A 16,206-nucleotide genomic window follows, 5' to 3' on the forward strand; every position below is an offset into this window, starting at 1 on the left:
CATAGGAACTTAATAGATGACAGATAAAAAGAGTATAGTATAGTAACATGAGATGGCTGAAAAGTGGGACATTATCTCAGTATAGATACTATATAAATATAAATATATATAAATAAATATAAATATAAATTTATATCCTCTAAATGGTTAGCTTAAGAACTTGAATAGACTTCGGTGTCCAGTTATTTGGCCAAACACTAGTCTAGATGTTGCTGTGAAAGCATTTGTAGATGTGATTAACATTTACAATCAGTTGACTTTAAGTAAGTAGATTACCCTTTATAATGTGGGTGGGACTCACCCAATCAGTTGAAAGCTTTAAGGTAAAGACTGAGGTTTTCTGAAGAAGTAATTCTGCCTCAAGACTACAACATCACCACTTACCTGAAGAAATACCAAGACTGCTGGCCAGCCCTATCAGTTTCAGGCTGGCTGGCCCCCATAGCTGTGTGAGCCAGTCCTTGTAGTAACTTCTCTGTCTCACTCTTTTCTCTTTCTCTTGCTCTCTCTCCTCTCTCTGTACTCTCTCTCTCTGTATATATCCTATTGGTTCTGTATCTCTGGAGAACTGTAATTAATACAATTCTTCTGTTATACACAAACAAAAAAGAAATTCCAGATGGATTAAATAGATGTAAAAATATAAAATTGCAAAACAATTAGTCACATGTATTGGTTCAAATACAAGAAACCTCAATGTGGTTTGAACGAATAAAAAGATTAATACACTTGGCTAAATTTTAAAAAGAAAAATACTCTGTATATAATTAATCATTTTAAGCATAAAGCTAGCAACAAACAACAAAAAAGACCAAAAATTATTAATATTTTTAATATATTAAGAACTACTGAAAGTTACAATATACTAATATAGAAGAGTTACAGTATACAAATAGAAAGGCTTAAGGAGATAAACAAATAATCTCTAAAAGTATAAAGATAAATTAATAGTAAAGGTATGATAAAAATGGACAGTCATGTAAGCAATTATATGAATTGTAATATTCTTGACATACACTATTGGTCAGGTTTTAAATGGATGCCAGTTTTTTGAAAACCCATTTGGTAACATGTATTAAGGGCCATTGACACAATAAATCTGCTTTTAGAAATGTGTCCTAAGGAAATAAACAGATGTAGACAAAGACTTATCTACAATAATATTCATGATAGAATTATTTATAATAGTACAAAATTGGAAGCAAGTTGAAATAACCGACAATGTGGAGAGTGTTAAATAAATCATTGTACTTTCAAGTAAGGGAATATTATAAAGACATTAAAAATCATGCCTTGAGGAATATGTAATGACATGGGAAATGCACAAAATATAACGGTAATAGAATTTCCTTCTTAAAAAAAGATTCTGAAATCTTCTGCATCAAGATTGTGATTTATGCTAATGTATTTAATTGTCCTTCACCCAAATTCAGATTGAAATGGACAAAGAATATAAAGGAGTAATAACTTATTCTAGTACTGGAAAATTGCAAAGAGAGCAAGAAACTGAACGTTTTGTAGCAGGACATAAACATTTAGCATGTGAAACTGTAGTTCTTTTTCTTCAGCTTTGCTGTATTTTTAGTTTAGATTTTGTACTGGCATGGTAGATGGGATTGGAAGTCCCATCCTTTACTAGGATAGAATGTAAACATATCCCCAGGATTAAAAAACGGTGTTTCTGAAGTGAGCGCTTTCTCTGGACTTAAGGAAGACCCAGTTTTTTTCATTATTACATATTTGGGTACAAGTTAATGTGTGATTTTCCTCTTCCTGAATATCCTCTGTGAGTTACTACGAAGAAAGAAGGCAAGAGAATGAAACCTGAAAGGGAGGGGATAAGAGTGTGTAGGACCCAGCCACCTTTAAATGCCTTTGTACCATCGTGGACTGAAGTTCCTCCAAACCCCTTTAAACTAGTCTGTGTATGTACAGTGGTCATTCAAGTCACCTAAAATCTTCCAGTTTCTTTGGCTCCCTGCTGGGGTCCTAAAGGTGTGGATCTCTATGGGTGGATCTAAACCCAATATAGAACCCAGTGAGCTAGGCTATTTGGTGGAAAACTTTTAAAAATTAGTTGTTGCTTAGAGCCTAGAACCAAATAAAGACAAAAATGTTATCTTAGTTGTAACCTCCACTCCTTCTCTCCCCAGTTCCAACCCCATATTTAGGCAATAAACTAAAAACAGCCCAGAGCACATCAGTAAGCAAGTGTGGCAATATAAACAGTCAGATCATATGCCATAATGCCTAAGGCCTTTCCACGGGCCCTTTCATGACAGGGCAGCAGGCCTTGAAGCTGACTTCCCTTTCCAAGTTGCTTGGAAGGGATTTTATCCTAAGGAGGGGTCTATCGTTCCCTTATTCGATCATTCAATATTTAAATTACTGCTATGTGCCAGACACCGCCAAATAATAGTGAATGAAACGGATATAAACCCTGCTCTCCCAGGGCCTATAGCCTAGTATGAGAAGTAGAGTAGGTGATAATAATAGTGTGATACAATTTTGGAGACATACAAAAGACCTATAGGAAATGTGAAATCATTTGGATTTTCTTTTAGATGCAATAGGAAGGTATTGCCTTGATGGAGTTTATTCAGTAGAGTATTAAGAGATTTTCATTATTGAAAGATCCCTTAGGCTTCCATGTGGAGAATAGATTAGAGTGTGGCAAAATGGACACAAGGAGGAAGCTATAGTAATCCAGCTGAGAGGTGGTGATGGCTTGGTATAGGAAAGTGGCAGTCAAAATGGAGAGAAATAGAAGCTTTGATATATTTGTAATCAAAATAGAGACATCAGGACTTGGTAATAAGTTTAATGTGGGAAGAAGAAGGAGAGGAAGGGTCAAAAGATGTCTCCCAGGTTTCTGATTTATATCTCTACATGAAATGTAGTGATTTTGATGAAAAGGAAAAAGGTAGGTGGAGGAACAGGATGTTAGAGACAGATTAACATTAATACTTTATGGGAGCCATGTTAAAATGAGATGCTTATTAAATATCTAAGTGGATTTGTATATAAGGTCTAAAGCTCAGAAAAGAGGTTGGAGTTGGAAATAAAAGGGTGAGGCTGTTGTCACATAGTTAGTGTTTAAAGCCATCAGAATAGACGTCATCTAAGTGAGAGACTAGACCAGGAGGGTTTATGTTATCCCTCTATCCTTCCAAAATGTTAGAGAAATCAGATATCTGTAATTTAACAAAACACTAATGATACTCTAATTCTTCATGAGGATGTGAACACAGCTAAGAGTAACAGAAGAGAATTCAGTCATCTTTCCTTAGGGTACATTTATTAATTCTGTTTTTCAGATTCTCTCTAAACTTATTTATTTCATTTATATGATTGCTTCAGAATTGGTAGGAATATTTTACAATTTTCTACTACTGCAAGGTTTCTGTTAATTTTCTTGGTACTTCCAAAAATTTTGATTTTAAATATTCTGAGATTATGTTATCTAGCCCTTAAGTCATCATAGCTGTTTTGTCATACCTCCTATCAAATGACAATCCCTATATCTATGCCTTGGATACTCACCTCCTCCTTATATTTTTTCAGGGAACTTTGATCTGACATCTGTCTTCTTTTCTTTAGCTTCAGCTTCCTCTCTCTACTTCAGCATTTAAGCATGTTCAAGTTTTTCTTGTCCTCAGAAACGAGCAAGTTAATGGGAAATTCCTTCCGCCGATCCCGTATTCCATTCCTGCTGCTGAATGAGCTCTTTTCCTTCACAGCCATAATTCTTCACTGTAACACCTTTTCTGTCTTTTGCCCCTACCACTTTACTAAACTGTGTTTGCAGTGTCACTCTGGATATTGCTGTTACTGAATCCAGTGTGTATCTTACTTGACATTTCTGAACCAATTCATAACTCCACTTCTTTGGCTTCAGTTCCATTAAACTGCCAACTTTGTTTTTCCTGCTCAATCTCTCCTAAGATTCAAACCCATATATTTAGGGAAAATGGACAACTTTCCCATAATTTCCATAAAGTTTCAAAGGATCATCATTGGAGCCCTGTATTTACAGTGTCATCTTTCCTGAAAGTCAACAAAGTCAGTAAGAATATTCAAAAATCGTATGCAGATAGCATTAAGCAGATATAGGTATTGGCTTATTTTGAAAATTATTTTATTATAGATGCTACATAAAATTATAAGTCAGTGTTTATTAATGAGGATGAGTTCTGTAACAGGCTTGAAATAATACATGCTTGTGAGGTAGTTCTGGATTATGACAGCAACTAATGTTCATTTTTGTTATCTTGTTAGAGACATTTATGTAAAGTTAAATTTTACTTGGATTAATGGTCTAGAGGTAGCTGGTTATTGTTATGCTTCATGGTTTAGTGTACATTATTTGAAGATGATGACATCAGAGTATTACGGAATTCAGTAATTGCTCCCTGCAGAGTGATTGCTAGTTTCTCCTTTGAAGTAGCTTTTCTTAGAAGTGTATCATGCAGAATGCATGACATTTCCTTTTGTTTTACTCATGAGTTTTAAATACATGCAGTAAACTTAAAATTTGTATTTTTATTACAAAGCAAAGTGAAATGTTTTTTAAAAAATATAAGAATTCCAGTTATCGCTATTTGAAAGAGGGCCTGATTTTCCTTCTGAAATCATGAATCTTTGATATAAAATATACAAATAATTATAGTTATATATAATTACATGTCAGGTTTTCATAACTGTTTGCTTTTGATAGTTCATATTTTCACCACTCTCTAGTTTTCTGTGATTTACTCCTCATACTTTAAAAAAAAATTTATTTATTTTATTTATTTTATTTTTGGCTGTGTTGGGTCTTTGTTGCTGCTTGCAGACTTTCTGTAGTTGCGGTGAGCGGGGGCTACTCTTTGTTGTGGTGCACTACTCCTCATACTTTTAATTATTAATGCATGCTCAAATTTAGCCTCAACATTTTAATATAAACATTTTACTTTATTTTTTCATAGTCTGAACTATGATTTTTATGAATATTGAAATAATTTTTTGTTTATACAATTTTAAATGATGTAACTACAGAAGACCCAGATTATCTCCATCCTGTCAGGATCTACCACATTCAAACCATAAATATTGGGGGGTGGGGAAGGACAATATATCCACTAAAATTGTATTTGGAAGCAACACAGTTAAGAGTAGAAATTATTACTCACTATGTATTAAAACCACTTGTGAAGATGGAACATTTAAATAAACTACTACAGCCAGTTCTCATACCATTGAGTCAGAGTCTTTGATAGGCAGTATCTAGACATTAGTATTAGAACAAAATCCCATAGATAGTTTTAATGTGTAGTACTTTTGAGACATGCACAGCTTTACTTTAATAATAGAACACTTAAGTATTAAACTCAGGGTCTAGGTCACACCTGTAATTTAATAAATGGCAAGTGTTATTGTCAATCCTGGCATTGTCATCATCATCATCACTGTATCATCATTTTTCACTTGTAAATTATAAAAATGAAATTAAATATTAACTGTGCCAAAGATATAATATGTGAAATTGTTATAAAAATCAGAATTATATGTGTACTTAGAAAAAATCTGGAGTAAACATACACCCATTAGGTGTATACTTTTTTTCAGTATTTTTTTATTATTCTCTATGTGCATATTCTAAGATCTGATAGCATCAGAATTTTATTTCTCTTAAGTTTTCAGATCTTATCTGTATTAAGTGTGGTATAAGATATCAAAGTTATACATTTGTGGTTTTTCATTGGTGAACGTAATGACACATTCTATAATCCATTATTGTCACATTAGACTTTCATTTGGGGTGGAGCAGGTATTAAAACATTTATATTTGAGGATGCAAAGCCAAGAAATGTATAATGGCTGACTAAAATAAACAGATATCTTGTAGAGAATTCTCTTATGCATGGGAGGAAGACAGTTCTTTCTGTCCTTAATCCATCATGTACACAAATGACAAGGAAGATTCATTGAACACACCTCCACTGGGTAGACATTAAAATCTGGAGAAGGAATGGTGTCATAATAGTCTCTAACCAGAATGAAGCCTTATTTTCAGAAATGAATATTGATGCTTATGTTTACTGGCATAGTGATGAAATCTTCAAAACACATAAACTGAAGAATTCATCTCAATAGTTGAATATTATGTTTTTCAAGAAATGCATTAGTGTTCTCCAGCTTTATCAGTTACTGGTAAGGAATCAAAATCAAATACCTTATGACAGCTGTCAAGACATAAGTTAAGATGAGGATGATACTTAAGAATCATTGTAAAATCTCTTTAATTTGCAACTAAAGGGTGATAGTACATACAGGCTTGAAATGGAAGAATTTGAATAGATTTTCACTAAAAATCAGTATCATTGAGAAAACACAATTATTTAAAAGATACTTTCCCCTCCCATTATTATATTTAAAGGAATTAAAAATATACAGTGCCTATCAGAGTCATGCACCCTCTATACTGTCAAATTATTAATATAGTAAATATCAAATCACTAAATGTTTTAATAAATTCAAATGTTTTAGTGTAGTAATATGGTTTCAAATCCTGGCTACCTCTGAATTCACTACGTTTCCTTAATTCATGAGACTGGTTTTCCTTAGTTGTAAAAAAGGGTTGAGAATAACTACCTCATATGATTTTTCAGATGATTAAATAAATAAAGGAAAAAAATAGGGTTTAATTCTAAATTCTGTTTTCTTCTATGAGGGTCTTATACAGTCAACAGTTATGCTGCCACCCATAATTGAATAACTGTCAGAATATATGACATAACCGTTTGCAGTACTGGACATCAGAAGGTGCAGAACTGTGATCCCAAAGAGAAGAGAATCGAATGAGACAAGCCCTGTGATTGTCCCTACCTTTTGTCTGGAGCATTTTTCAGAATGATGTCTAGAGAACAGGAATCAAAACATCTCAATGACCTTGCAGAGTCTTGGAGAGAGAGATCCAAGTTAGGGAAGGTAGCTAGAGGGGAGAACACTAGAGTCAAAGAAAGATAACTCCAGAGACCTTCAGAGGGGTCTTCAAATGACTACTGACATGGTCAGGCCTGGAGTGATAGTTGATTACACCGAGGCAATGAAGGAAGGTATTTGCAGAGTGGCCTGCCTCAGTCATTGATTATGAGGTGGAAGTGTGTGTGTGTGTGTGTGTGTGTGTGTGTGTGTGTGTGTGTGTGTGTGTCTGTGTGTGTGTGTGTTTGTGATGTGCCTGTGGGTGTAAATGGTTTAGGTGGGGTGGAGAAGTCTTAAATGGACTGCAAATTCATGACGTTGCATGACGAGTAGGTGTGGAGATGCATGCTGAGAGCCAAGTGCAAGTACGTGAGTTAATGAAGGCTAGATAAACAGACGTATTAATTAGACAACGATAGAAACAAGTAGTAAAAGCCTCTAACAAACAGGGGTATTCACCAAAAGGTGATGAAGTGAAGATTTAAAAGTGGCATTGAGGATGCTGACTGAAAGCATGATTTCAACTAGATGGGTCTGAGAAAGTAAGCGCATGGTGCTTAAGAACTCTATAGGGGAATGAGAGTTTACGCTTAAAGAGATGAAGGATGTTCATAGAAAATGGTTATGTTGGGCAGATCACGTATTCCTCACTCATGTTCCCATAGAGAGGGCCATCTTTTAAAATAATAGTTCTGGTCTTTCTCTCCATCTCACTTACTCTAAGTAGCAGGCTGACTTCAGTGAGTGGTGAACTTGGGAGAATGAGCTGGACATGTGTGGGTTGAGCGTCCCTACAGGCCTCTTGTTTTGGGGATCATCCTGGGCACACAGTATGTACCATGGCTACCTTTGTTCTTCTGTATAGTAAGTTTCACAAGGTAGGCCCTTGGAGGGAAGTGTACGGTTGTTCAATTCAATGTGTGACTAGGGTGCGTAAAGTTAATTCTGGGTTGAAATATTAGCAGACTCACTTGCCTGAAGGTCTAAGCACCATATTCTCTAAACTTGCTCTAATATTTGGATCTCCAGCTATGTTACTCATATGTTCGTCTCACAACATTTCACAAATTCGAGTATGAGGAAAGGGTTATTTATTACTGTTCTCAAATTCTAAGAAGAACAAGGACTAAGGAAAAATACCTGCAGACAAATCAGACAGATCAATAAGCACCTTATGAAAGGTGGGAGAAGAGTGAGTTTGGGTTCTGGAAAATGCCACAAGAATATTGTCAGGGTGAGCTTATGGGAGATAAAAGGAGACTGAAGGAGAGAATATTTCATGTCCTAGAAAAGAATGGCCTCTGGGGCCTCCACAGAATTCAGTAGAGACTGGGGAAAATTGGTCAGCTATTTGGCTGAAGAGTCAGGTCCGCCTTTCTCCTTTTCCTTTGGTCTGCAGTGGTGGTGGCGCTTGCCAGTGAACCGTGCCAGTGGGCCTTTGTAGACTGAACGTGAGAGTAGGCAGGAGGAGCATCTGAGCATGAATCATATGGTTCTCTACAAGCAGGGAGCCAGGTGAAAGTGATCCCCGGCTTCAGAAGGTTTGGTATCTGTTAATATTCCATGTCCAGTCAGTGTTCTGAGTTAAGTCCATGTTTCTTAGGGACCAGGATGGCACCTTTCGAATGAAGTCCACACCCTTTAATATATGAAAACCTATGAAACCCTCTGTACCTTGGCTTCTGTTTTTCTTCTTCCCCTCTGCTACCTATCCATAAACCTGACCTAACCAATTGTGTTGTCCTTTGTCAAAACCCATATGGAAGTTTTGATAATTTATACCTGCTAGAAACTTCTCCATTAGTTACTGCACAGGTAGAATACCTTCAGGTTAGTTCATTCATTATAAGTATGTGACTTACTTCTCTCGCACTAAATTTTTACAGAGTTGCATTTTGGGGGTGAGGAGAAGACAAATCTTTTTTTTAAAAGGTTTCTCAGCAAACATTGAGATTCCAGGCATTAATTTTCTTGTTTTAATGGTACCTCTACCTAGAAATGAGTTATTTATCTTATCAGCCAGATTCCTCTCATTTATTTATTCAACAACTGTTTATTAAGCATCTATTATGAGCCAACCCTCCTGAAAGATACTGAAGATGTAACAGTAAATACACATGTATTCCAGTAAAAACACCTACATAAGAATCACCCAGGTGGTTTGAAGATGCACATTCCTGAGCTCTAGCCTAGAGCCATAAAATCAAGGTATCTTGAGATGCAGTTTTAAAAAAAAAACTGCACTTAAGCTTTCTAGGTGATTCCTCTTACCCCACAGTGTAATAATTCCTCAGCCAATGTGAAAGACAGACTGACAATTAAAATTCAGTGGCATGGATCAGGATAAGGATGCATTTTCTAATGCCAAGGTAGTTTATCTCATTCAGTGAGATGAAATGAGATCTAAATTGTTATATCAGGGATGGTTCAACCAGATGAAGAGGCTGGGAGAAAAGAGAAAATGTCCTAAGCAAAATTAAATGGGTATGCAAAAACTTAGTGATAAGAAAAAAGCATGGGCACCTATTAGAGGATCTGAAAATAGTTCAGCATGGACAAGGTACGGATTTGTGGCGATGTGGGGAAGACCAGGGCAGGAATAGCAAGACAGAAAACTGGAGAAGTAAGCGTGTAGCCAGCTCATAAAGGGCCTCACAAAGCATCTTAAGGACTTTGTATGTCACCCTAAGGGAAAAAAGAAGACATAGAAGTGTTTTAATTGGGAGAGGATATGATCATGCTTACATTTTAGAAAGATCATTGTACAAGGAGGATATGACCCAAAGCTGTTTAACCAGGCAGGTGACTGTTGTAAGACTGTGGTTCCCCAAGTGTTACACATGCTTCCCAGGAGATAAACAAGATACATGCCACCTGTGCAGAAAAAGAGTATTTGAACTATTTATTTTTAACTTATCCTTGTGTACTTTCTCTTTTCTGCTTTCTAACATTCAAAGATTGAATAATGTAAAGTTATCTGCATGATTTATAAACAAAATAAGTATATAAATTTTAGAAATACTTGCTTAATGTTTCTACTCATGTAGACTCATGATCAATAAAGACTTGGTAAACACTGCTCCAGACAAGAGGTGATGTCAAACAAAACTAGAATGAAAGCAAAAGGAGAGATACATAGGTGAATTCGAGAGGTGTTTACAAAGTACAATTGGCAGGATATAGTAATTTATTGCAAGTTTGAATTAAGAAAGGAGGAGTAAATGATAAATCTAGGTATTTGGCTTACACAGCTGAGTGGGTAGTGAGCGGTGGTCTTTTTGGATATGGGGAAACTACAAACTGAAAGTAGAAAAAATGTTCCGGATATATGTGTCTACAGGAAAATGTGAGAAAATTAAGTTGTAAGAGTTACTGGAATAAATTGGTGACTGTCACTGAGCTTTGTTTTGTGATATTTTAATGTACTCAGCATTAAAGTTTTCAGATGCCTTTGTAAGAAAATCAGTTTGGAGATTTGTTCCAATCTAATTAGTAAGAAGCCCTATTATACTTTGAATCATGGTTAGAGTCTTACTGGAATAGAATAACAACAAATCACCACCCCCACCAACTCAGCATTTTCCTTGAATGTAATGAAACTAGGCTTTCATATAAAGTGACAGATGTCAATTACTTGTAAATGTGTATGTGAAAACTGGGACCAAAACTGTTATACATAATTATAGTTACTTATAAAAACATACAGTGAACAACAATAAAATCACAATAAGGGCATATGGATATATTTGTATAATATGCATATACCTATTAAAATAACTTCTTAACCTGCCTTTTTTTCTTTACTTCAATTAATAGAGATTATACATCTAATATATAAGAAAATTATTTTCTCCAGACTAACACATGGTAGAGTTGTAGATCATCTTTCCAATTTTCTTTACCTGCCCACAGCATGATTTCTTTTTGGCTCTGAGCTGTGCTAATTTGCATGCTGAATTAAACCACTTTATCACTTTGACTTCCTGTCTATAGGAGCATAGCTGAAGAGGAGTGAAAAAAGTGGACAGTGCAGCTAGGAGCTGGAGGCATGTCCTACTGCTTGCATTGAGTTACGATAGTCTCTAGTGAATCGTGAAATTATAGAATGTTAGAGTTAGGGACAACCTTAGAGATCACAAAGGCCAACTTCTTCCTTTACAGGAAATGAACCTGCATTCAGAAGGGATAAGTGACTTGTTCACGCTCATATAATCTCCAGTAGCTGACCTTTTTTCTCTTCTTTTTTGAAACAGACCTATTTTACAGATCTTTTGTTTTCTGTTATGATCTATGTTTTGAGCAACTTAATAAGTATATTTTATAGTAATTATTTCACAAACATGTTGATATCAGGAATTACAGTGTATTTGGTGAGTGATTGTGGTATATAATGCACTGTATTGTCATTGCATAGCTTGCTTTTCAGTAGGAGAGGCAAGATACAAACAAATAATTATTCAAAAGCATGTGTGAAATGTGCTGTAAGAAAATTCAGGGTGCTGAAGGGGTTTAGAGAATATCGTGATTATGTCAGGCTTGGAAAATCAGAGGGCATCCTTGAAAGGGTGACATTTGGGTGAGTCTCTGTGATATGGTGATATAGTAAGAACTGTATATTTGGTCTTCATCCCTGGTTCCTGGACTAAAGCTTCTAAAACCCTTGGGATTTTTTGAGTGATAGGGATGATAGGAGAGAATCTTTTGTTATAATATTTGGCCTTAGTCCCTGTTCCTGACACAAAAGCTTCTGAGACCTTTGGAATTTCTGGCATGGTAAGAGTGTCCTTTTGTATGTTAATGAGATGGCTGGAGGCCTTAGGTAGCTTCAGGATGGGACTGATCACCAAAAAGATGCAGGCATGAATAGAAGATTGGAACTTTCAGCCCTACCCTCTAACCTCTAGGGAGTGGAGGAGAAGGGCTGGAGATTGAATTAATCAACAGTGGTCAATGATTTAATCAATTATGCCTACATAATGAAACCTCCCCAAGTCCCCTAAACTATTGGGTTCAGAAAATTTTTGAGTTGGTGAACTTATGCACGCCTTGGGGAAGTGGCGCATCTCAACTCCATGGAGACAGTAGCTTCTGCTCTTGTGATCCTTCTGGACCTTTCTGTCTTCATCTTCATTGTACCTCTTCATCTGACTGTTCTTTTGTATCCTTTATAGTACCCTTTATAATAAACTGATAAATGTAAGTACAGCATTTCCCTGAATTCTGTGTCAGCAAATTATCAAAACTGAAAAGAGGATTGTGGGAAACCCACAGCTGTAATTTAGAGCTGGTTGGTCAAATGTACAGGTGACAGCGTGGGACTTGAGACTGGCATCTGAAGTGTGAGCAGCCTTGTGAGACTAATCCCTGAACCTGTGGGGTCTGGGCTGACTCTGGATTAGTGTCAGAATTAAATTTAATTGTAGGGCACCCAGCTGGTGTCTACAGAGAATTAGAGAATTGTTTGGTGTGGAAAACTCACACTTTTAATGTCAGAAATGTTGGTAGTAAAAACAAATCATACTCTCAAAGAATGGATAGGATATCACTTGGAATGCCAAGAGAAAAATAAGTGTTATGAATAAAGATGAAGAGATGGGGAAGGAAATGACATGTTTGAAAAATATAGTTGGAACATTTTCTGGACCATATGGGAGTAATGGAGTAAGCCTGGAAAGGATAGATTAGGGAAGTTGGGGAAAGCTTGACTATATCAGGTTGAGAGAGGAATGGTGTGAGAATGAGTATTGTATGTGAAAGTGAGATTGATCTCTTAATTTCAGAAGTAGTGAGATATGGGACAGGGATGACAGTAGGCAGACAATGGAAAAGGCAGAATTGGAGAAAAATGGCTCCTGATTCCGGATGGTGACAAGAGAGGCCAAATGAGACAGAAAAGAAGAACATGATGGATATCTAGTTGACAAGAATTGAGGGTTTATTCTGTGTAAGCAAGGAAGTGGAAAGAACACTCAGTGTTACTCCAAGGCTTTGATCTGGAGACTGGAGAAATACGTTTGACAGAGGAGGAGGAGGAGGAAAGTGTTTAAAGAAGGAGATGATTGAATTAAGGTCTAGACAGGTTGAGTTTAAGAAGTAAATGAGAAATTAATGTGTTTGTGCCCAACAGGCAGCTGAAAATGCAAGGCTTGTACTTGAGAAAGTTTGGAATTATAGATGGAATTTGAAGTCCTTTGCAGAGGGGTGTTGCCTAAAGTTATGCTAAGAGTGGAAAAAGAAGACAGTGTACAGAAGCAATGGATGCATTCAGACTTGGTGGGTAGAAGATAGGAGAGAGAACAACAAGGGAGATCAAGATGGAAAATACCCTGAAAGAGAGCTGGCTTAATAGCGACAAATGAAGATGTGCATAATTACAAAGGGTGTTGATGATTTGAAAGCCATTTTTGACCTACAAGTGAGCCTTTTCACTTCTTTGATTGAGACAAAACTCATATATATTTTTATCCAATGTGCTGTAAATGTATTTATAATCACATTTACCAATCAAGGGTCAGGGAAAAGGTTTAGTAATCTTATACTGCTAAAGCTAGCTTCAAAACTACCACTTTAAAGTGTATCTGTCACTAATAAGCATTTATCCAATTTAAAAAATATATTGAGCACATACTATGAGTCAAATAGTGTTCTAAATGCTAGGAATACAGCACTGTACAAGACACTCAACTCCTACACTTTTCTTTGTTGAGGAGATGCAAAAGATAATAAACAAAACTTGTAATTTAATGCGAGCTGGTAAGAAGTCTTAGGGGGAGGGAAGGTATTTTCACATTGCATTTCAATATACATATATGACTATTTCAGTAGATTCTGGATAACTTAAAATTCTTCAAAAATCAGCAAGTCAATCAGTAATAATAGAGATTCAGATATTTTTATCTAACTGACAAACGTTGTAAGGCCAAGACCTTTCTTGCATCCCTTTAAATCAAACTGTGGAGGTGACATTAATTTTACTCTTCATTTGCAAATTTCCTCATAGTTTGCACAACTGAGTATTGTAAATTCAAGTATTTTGGATCCCACACTGAAATATACATCATAAATGCATTCATGACCTTTCTCTATAAGCAGTGAAGGCAAGGATTTCCAGGAAGTGATTTATTTTGGTAACATCATCAATGCTGTATGTAGTGCCTCCAATGTATAATTTATTTTAACTTTTTTTTTTTTGCTAATTACTCATTGAAGCTCTTTATTAAAAAAAAAGGAATAATTTTCCTTTCTAAACATAAGTACACATCTAAATAGCATAATGTACATCATATTTGACCTAGGAAATAAATGATTTAATGATATTTTTCATTGGTAATGAATGGCTTATTATTTCCTATAGGTAATGTATGATTTAATGAAGATTGTTTTTATTATTTTTGACAATACAATCACAGTGCTGTCATTTTTATTATGAAACATTCATTATAAACACAATCATTCTTATACGCCAACAGTGTATATATGTATATATATTTTAGTACTAATGTGTTTTTATTACACATTAGATGTGAGGCCTCTAATGTAGTTGCTTGGAAAATACAGGCATTTGATTGAAAAACAAGTTATTTATAATATAGGCCTCTGGTTATTAGTTTTCATCTGTATGAAGCAGGTCTATATAAGGATTGAATCTAATATTTTATTTTCTCATTAGCAATACAGTCTAATGATCCAAACTGATTTATTTACAAAAGCCTACTCATAACCATACCATGAAGATTTGGTCCATCCTGATTGCTACTTAAGTTACCTGTTGGTTACTTTGCAATATTCTGTATTAGGATCAGGAGGACTTTCCACTGTTGATCTGTGATCTGTTGGTTATATGTGTGTGTGTGTGTGTGTGTGTGTGTGTGTGTGTGTGTGTGTGTATTCTTGGGGGAATAATCTTTCAGTGGCCATATAAAATAATTTGCAAAATTTATTGACTTGTTCTTGGACTTTGTGTCATGGATAGGAAAATGTATACTGCAGAATAGTATAAGGGTTGTATAAATTAATGATGCTAGTTTATTAATATTGATACAGACCATTATTATATGATCTTGCATTTCAGCATAGGTATATTTGGAAAGTCTTTTTTCGCATACATTTTTTAAAATATGAAAACTCCTAAGAAAAGATATCTTGGGTCTTATGACTGGTAAAATAGTGCACCTCCTATGCAACTAGTTTTTTTTTTTTTTATGGACACTTTGGACCATGTGTTGTTGTTTTTATCAAAGTAGAGTATGTGGTAATATAGCAAGAGACGGGCAAAATCCAGAGAAAATGTGATGGAAATTTTAGTTTGTTTTCCCCATGGGTAATAATTTGAAACGTAAAATGTTGAAACTGTATATATTATGAAGGAGAAAACAAAATTTTTAGGTATCTTCAAGATAGACATCAGACTTGAGATAATTTTTTTCTTGCTTTTACCTCTTAGCATCACTGAAGGTTTTTTTGTTTTGTTTTGTTTTAATTGTTATTTATTTATTTATTTATTTATTGGCTACATTGGGTCTTCGTTGCTGCGTGCAGGCTTTCTCTAGTTGTGGAGAGCAGGGGCTACTCTTCATTGCAGTGCACGGGCTTCTCATTGCTGTGGCTTCTCTTGTTGTAGAGCATGGGTTCTAGGCACATGGGCTTCAGTAGTTGTGGCACATGGGCTTTGGTAGTTGTGGCTCGCAGGCTCTAGAGCTCAGGCTCAGTAGCTGTGGCACACGGGCTTAGTTGCTCCGCGGCTGTGGGATCTTCCTGGACCAGGGCTCGAACCTGTGTCCCCTGCGTTGGCAGGCAGATTCTCAACCACTGCACCACCAGGGAAGCCCTCGCTGAAGTTTTATAAACACTCTTCAGTGGAGAATTATACAAAAATGTGATTAAACTGTTCTGTTTTCTTCTTTTACTTGACTTAAAAAATAGCCCAGAAGTTCAGTCTATGAAAAATATACACAGCATGAATTTTGACTACCAATTTTTAAACTTAACTTCGTCTTTTCGTTTTTCAAATTTTCACTTCCATTTTATCTTGTACTAACATACATCTTAAAAACCACTTCAAATACATATTTTAAAATATAAGATGTAAAGAAAAAAATATTTAGTTCATTAAGAATGTATAGGCAAAAAATAAATAAATAAATAACATACAAAGTCAGAATGAGTTAAAGGATTGGTTCCTAACTATTTTAGTTGATGTTCTCAGTGTGGGAAAAAAGGTGATGATGGCATGGGCAATACGCT

Source organism: Physeter macrocephalus, chromosome 6, assembly GCF_002837175.3.
Source record: "Physeter macrocephalus isolate SW-GA chromosome 6, ASM283717v5, whole genome shotgun sequence".
Classification (NCBI taxonomy): Eukaryota; Metazoa; Chordata; class Mammalia; order Artiodactyla; family Physeteridae; genus Physeter; species Physeter macrocephalus.